The sequence below is a fragment of the Rattus norvegicus genome, chromosome 18 (genome assembly GCF_036323735.1).
Source record: "Rattus norvegicus strain BN/NHsdMcwi chromosome 18, GRCr8, whole genome shotgun sequence".
Taxonomy (NCBI): Eukaryota; Metazoa; Chordata; class Mammalia; order Rodentia; family Muridae; genus Rattus; species Rattus norvegicus.
This window is the reverse complement of record NC_086036.1, coordinates 60,634,435-60,640,434: the sequence shown is the minus strand read 5'-3', so window position 1 is coordinate 60,640,434 and position 6,000 is coordinate 60,634,435. Positions and strand designations below refer to the sequence as shown.

Here is a 6,000-nt window from a genome sequence, read left to right as displayed (position 1 = left end):
ACATAATCACTTGGAAGACAATTTTCTGGGTACAGAATACCCACTTAGCAAAGCAGCAGCTGTAATTTGCCCCCTAGGGTAGATGACCTTCTTAGCCCTGGGATTTGGGGGCAGGTTTGCAGTCTGTGAATCTCGTCCTCTGGAACAGGCTCCAGTGCCAACTAGAAAGTACTCAGCCCTTGACAGATCTTCCATGACTGCCCCAGTGGGTACATCTCGCACAGTCAGTTGGCTTATTGCACACAGTGTTCACAGCTACATCAGAGTATTGACGACGATCCTTCCCCAGCAGTCTGCACAGCACCTTCCGGCAACTTAAGAGCTAGTCAACCTAGTTAGAGCTTGTATTTATCGATGTCCTGAAACCTTCAGCAATAGGGTCTTACCATCTAGTTCTGATGGGAAGCCAACCGCAGGGGGAATTGCCTGTATTGTTTTGGGGGACTCAGGTGCTTTCCTGACCAACAACTCTTGGTAGTGGAGGTAACCCACATTGGGTTCTGGTGTTTGCACATAATGATCTGTGATGTGGTAGTTAACTTGTCAAGTTGCTACACTCCAGAATCAGCTGAGAAGAGAGCTACAGTAAGGGACTGTCTAGATCAGATGAGCTTGTGAGCATGATAGTTGTTTTAACTGCCTTAGTTGATATGGGAAGACTCAGTGTGATAGTGGACGACAGTCATTCCCTGGAACTGTATAGGACTATCTTCTGAGCCAAACTGCGGCCATCTTCAGGAGTCATCATGACTAGGTTTGTTGACTCTGGGAAGGAGGTGGTGAGAACCCTCACCTGAGTATCCACTCTCCCTTCCCAACTAGTTGGATACAATATTACTCTAGCTGCATGTGGTCATGGGGTTGGGGGTAGTAGAGTCATTGGTAGGGTCAGAGGATTTAGATGAAGGACAAGGAGTGTCCTTATCCTTGTTGTGTAAGGACTTTCTAGGTCTAGTCTGTTAGAAGGAGGGGCACCCACACTCCTCTAGGTATCCCCTCACCTACGCCTTGGAGGGAAGCCCAATAAACTCTTTGGTTCCTCAGAGTGAACTTTGGTGGAATTGTGCCTTGGTTTGTTGTTGAGACCTTAGGAGAGCAGTAGATGTCACTCAGGTCTCTTCCTGGGAAGGAATTTCAGCAACACTTAGTCTGCAGTCCTGGACTCTGTAGGAATCTTGTAGCTTTCTACAAGAAAACTAGCTGAGTGCATTACATGCAAGCATTCATCCCCTCTCTGCTCTTGGAGGCAATGTGAGTAGCTGTCTGGGATTCCTCCCTTGACTTCTTTAAGTGATGTCATTCTACAACCTAGACTTGTAGGTCAAACAGTCTCCCTTCTCCCTAGGTTGCTTTTGGGGGTAGGGGTGGGGGCGGGAGTGGCGGGGATGTTTATCACAATGACAGAAATGGGACGAGAACACATGACTCAGGAAGCCTTTTATCTACCCATAGGTGGGGCCCCTGCTAATTTTATTTTTTAATTAGTTTACCTTTTTTTTGAGGATTTCACTGAGCTATCCCGGCTAGCCTTGAACTTACTCTGTAGCCAAGTGAGCCTTCGGCTGACTCTGCCTGTTAGGGCTCTGGGCTTATAGACCTGTTCCATTAGGCCCCGATTCTGATTTCATGCTTCCTTTCCATTCCAATCTTCCACTGATGTAGGATGAGGCTACATTTGCAATTACATGGTGCTGGAATTTGACCTTCTGCTTAATTAAATATTCAGGTAAGCAGGCCGATGTCATATAGCACCTCTGCTATGTTAATTTTCTTAAAATGAAAATTCATTAGAGATGTAACTAGAAACTTACACTCGATATATTGCTTATATTCAATATATTGACTTTCAGAAAATACTTTTCTAGGATCATATTTAATATTAATCATCTTTACATTCCATGTTGGGCATTTCCATTGAAATATAGATTGTATAGTTAGAGAAAGCTTACTTTGTCTTTTGTTAAAACTTTCATAGATATCTTTTGCTAGTCTCATACCAAGTATAAAACTCCACACGCAGGGCACTTAATGCATTTTTTGGTGTAAGATAATAGCAAGCACATTGCTCTCTACAGTAGACAGTATTTAAGTAAGAAAACACAGGCCCATAGATGTCTTCTCAGCAAACTCAGCCAGGGATGCAGACGAGCTGAATTCAGTATGGTCCACAGCACGACTGTGCCCATCTCTGTGTCTAATTGGTATCACTATATGGACACGCTCGTTCTCCAACAGTTCCTAGAGCTTGTGTGCCAGGCACCCAAGCAGTCCTCTCGCCACCAGTACATATGACACTGTGAAGAGTTTCTTAGTGTTGAGTCCTCCCTCCAAGCTTGGGTTTGCCAACATAAAACTCCCGTTGTCTTTTGGGCCCTATGATAAGCAGGCTCTTCCTTTTTTTTTTTTTTTTTTTTTTTTTGGTTCTTTTTTTCCGGAGCTGGGGACCGAACCCAGGGCCTTGCGCTTCCTAGGCAAGTGCTCTACCACTGAGCTAAATCCCCAACCCCAAGCAGGCTCTTCCTAAACTGACACTATGGCTGTGTAGGCATCAGACTATTTACACACCCCACAGTTCCCTACCGAAGGGCACATACTCCATGGCAACAACAGAATACTCCAGCAAGTCCTTTAGCACCTCACAGACTCAGGCTCTCTCCTGCTTATTGTCTGTCTGTCACACGTCAGTCTTTCCACAGTTCTGGATCATGAAACCCCATTTCCCGTCACGAGTTCCAGGCCCAATCTCACCCATTCCAGCTTCAGACAAATGAAGTGGGATGAAGTGAGAGGGTGGATTGTGGAAGACCAGCGTTGGGGTTGAGGATTTAGCTCAGTGGTAGAGCACTTGCCTAGCAAGCGCAAGGCCCTGGGTTCGGTCCCCAGCTCCGAAAAAAAAAGAAAAAAGAAGAAGAAAAAAAAAAAAAAAAGGAAGACCAGCGTTGAAGCCATGCCTCAGACTGTACTAGAGCCCGGGATGGGGGACTGAGAGGGCAGGGAGGAGGTGAAGAAAACATGACAAGGTGGGCAGACAACCAACTTATAAACAGAGAGTCGATGCCTATCTGAAGAGCCCCACCTCATCAAAGTGCTTCGTGAAGCAGGAAGCTAACATGAAGGAGACTCTTCCTGTAGCTTTAAAGTGTCAGGTGACTCACACTTGTGATCTCACACAAAGAAGGGTGAAGCGGAATAGTCATAGTTCACGTTTGCCCAGCCCTGGGCTACGTAACAAGACCCTGTACACCGCACTTAAAGGGGGTGGGTGAAGGGAAGAGAAAAGGCAAGAGGGAAGAGAAAGGAAAGGGGGAAAAGAAAAGGAGGGAAAAGTTAGATAGCAACAGAGAGAGAGAGAGAGAGAGAGAGAGAGACAGAGACAGAGACACAGAGACAGAGACACAGAGACAGAGACAGAGACAGAGACACAGAGACACAGAGACAGAGACACGGAGAGACAGAGACAGAGACACAGAGACATAGAGACACAGAGATACAGAGACACAGAGAGACAGAGACAGAGACACAGAGAGACAGAGACAGAGACACAGAGAGAGAGACAGAGACACGGAGAGACAGAGACAGAGACACAGAGAGACAGAGACAGAGACACAGAGAGACAGAGACAGAGACACAGAGAGACAGAGACAGAGACACAGAGAGACAGAGACAGAGACACAGAGAGACAGAGACAGAGACACAGAGAGACAGAGACACAGAGAGACAGAGACACAGAGAGACAGAGACAGAGACACAGAGAGACAGAGAAAGAGACACGGAGAGACAGAGACAGAGACACGGAGAGACAGAGACAGAGACATGGAGAGACAGAGACACAGAGAGACAGAGAGAGGTACGAATGATGGGAATTTAGACCTCTGATTCCATGACAAGATTTTTCTGTTCTTCAGATTGCTACTGAGTTTTTCCAAACTTGAAAATCATTACAGTTTGAGTGTGAAATGTTCCCCACTGGTTCTTGAATACTTGGTTCCAGACGCTGACACTGTTTTGAGAGGATCATTACAGGTGTGAGACCTAGCTGTCAGACGTAGGGGGTGAAGCTCGAGAGACTAAGCTAGCCCAGCTACTGTTCAAGCTCTCCAATGGAGCGCAAGGGGCCATGCTTTCTTCCCCATGAAAGACTATTTCCCTTAAACTGTGAGGTGTGTCACTCTCTTCCTAAGTTGTTATTGTCAGGTATTTTTTTCACCAGAGTAGAAAACGAGTACTATAAGCCTGAAAGGTAAACTTTTTTTTTTTTGAAGGGGGAGTCCCACTTCAAACAATTGACTCAACCAGAGGACATAGTAGGAGGCGACCTGTTCTCTCCACATGAGGCCCAATTGTAGAAGTGTAGTACTGGAAGGCAGGGACAAAGGTGTGTGAACTTGATCGTTGTGTTTTCTGCCAGTTAGTAGACGATTATTATTATTTTTAGTTACTTTTCTATTAATGTGATAAGAAGCCACTGTCAAGGCAATCTATAATAAGAGGTTATTTGAGGCTTATGGAAGTTTAGAGTCATGACTATTCAGATAGGGAGTGTGGCTGCAGGCTGGCCTAGCGCTGGGGCAGTAACTGAGGGCTCATATCTTGATCCACAAGCATGAGGCTAACTGGGAATGGCAAGGCCTTTTAGAAACCTCAAAGCTGGCCCTCAGTGATGTGTCTGCTCCAAGAAGGCCCCACCTCCTAATCCTTCCCAAACATCAACTGGAGACCAAGTATTCAAGTACATAAGCCTATGGGGGCCATTCTCATTCAAACCACCAAACAAACCTTAAGGGGGAAGGACATTGAATCAGAAATTCATGGACACAGACAGGGACAACAAGCTTTTGTTTTCTTGTTCCCATTTGACATCTGCTATCTTCCCTAGGTCTGAGAACAGATAGTGTATTAAATTGCTTGTTTATTGAAGAGGAGGGAGGGAGCTGAGGGTCTGTACTTTGTTCATTGAGCGGTGATAGGCCTAGACCTCAAACAAACCCTTGAATGATTTAGGCTTTGGTTTGCCTATCTGTGAATCAGAAACAGTGGCACCTCTGTCGTTGATTGGGAACACACTTTCCTTATCCTCAGTGCTGTTCAGAGCAACTCCACAATATCAAGAGGCCAGACCCCATGCACCAGTTCTCAGTTTTCAAAAGTGCAGCACTGTAGCAACCTGGAAAAACTAAAAAGAAACAAAACAACAGTAACATGACATCAGAATACTCTATTCCATAATACCTTTAAAATTCACTATGTGATTCGTATGGACAGGTCGGTGCAACGACCTGTCAATTAATTTTAAGGACCTTTAGTTCTCACTCGGTTAGGCTATGATAATTCCTCGATTTAAGCTAGCCTGTTAAAAAATTATGCAAATAAAGGCACACACGCTTCTTCCCCTTTTAGCTATGACTGACAGCATACTGGCAGTTAGGAAGGCTGCCCCGAGTGGGCTGACAGTGTGAAGGCATCATTCTGATAGGAACAAGAGATGTTTTCAGTTGGTTTTATTGCAATTTATTTTCAGTTATCTAAACCTCCCTCTCCTCCCCCGACACCAGCCTCCGTAGTGGGGGCTGGTACTCATTTTACAACGTTATCTCTCTTCTTTATTTCAGATGTGGGAGAAAAACACTGGCCTGAAATACACACTTGAGGTTCAAACTTAACTTCCATAGCATACCTGTGCCACACACCTGATACTCTATCTGTAAGGCAGCAATGGGTAGTAAAGACAACCCTGGAAATTATGCTAAGTTCTATGACTAAAAAGCACCCAAAATCTAGGCCTAGGTGCTTCCAACTGTGCATAGAAGGCTGAGACTCAAGGCCAGCCCGTGTTTTCCACCTGTACTCAGGAGCCATTTGGATTTTATTTTCCCAGATGCCTGGTCGTATGGATTCTCAGCCTCAGAGATTAATTCCCTTCCTGCCATTCTGCAGGACACATTTTCCACTCTTTGCTCTGGTGACTTGTGACAAATGTTTACAAGCCATCCCTCTCTATGT

At 45.3% G+C, this 6,000-nt stretch overlaps 1 long non-coding RNA gene across 2 annotated transcripts in view; it reads right to left on the bottom strand.

Annotated features, from left to right (window-relative positions):
• Positions 1 to 2,827: 2,827 nt before the first annotated feature.
• Positions 2,828 to 6,000, bottom strand: part of LOC102553083 (uncharacterized) — a 110,342-nt gene continuing 107,169 nt past the window's right edge. For both annotated transcript variants that reach the window (XR_010059861.1, XR_005496243.2), the window contains one exon: positions 2,828 to 5,173. This is a non-coding gene — a long non-coding RNA (uncharacterized LOC102553083). The remainder of the gene's footprint in view (positions 5,174 to 6,000) is intronic.